Genomic DNA, 483 nt, shown 5'->3' with positions numbered 1-483 from the left:
ATAATATAATTCCTCTAATTATTTTGCATATAAAAGTATTAAGGTAAAGTTATAAAAAAATCAATACTTTATGTGATATTTAATTCTTTAACATGCTATATTTCGACATGAAATATGAAATGTCTATTGATTTCTTGATAATTATACCTTAATACTTTTATGCATAAAATAATAAGACGAACGAATTGGTATAAAAAAAAACACAGTTGCTTTGAAAAAAAATGTAATTTATTGCATTTTTTGCAAAGCAATTGTGTTTTCTTTATACTAATCGATTCGTCTTATTATTTTGTGAGCTCCATGTGACCTTGAAAAATCAATTTTTTTAATGAAATTGATTTTATCATTATTTGTCTCGCTTTATGTCCTACAATTTTTGTCTGAAACATTTTCTCGTATCTTGCGTATTTTTCGAAATATGGCCTAAGGCAATTAAAATGGGACCCTTTATATGATTATTATTATTATATATAATTATGTCTA

The sequence above is a fragment of the Wasmannia auropunctata genome, unplaced genomic scaffold (genome assembly GCF_000956235.1).
Source record: "Wasmannia auropunctata unplaced genomic scaffold, wasmannia.A_1.0 LD280250.1, whole genome shotgun sequence".
Taxonomy (NCBI): Eukaryota; Metazoa; Arthropoda; class Insecta; order Hymenoptera; family Formicidae; genus Wasmannia; species Wasmannia auropunctata.
The sequence above is the reverse complement of the archived record's forward strand: the minus strand, read 5'-3'. Positions refer to the sequence as shown.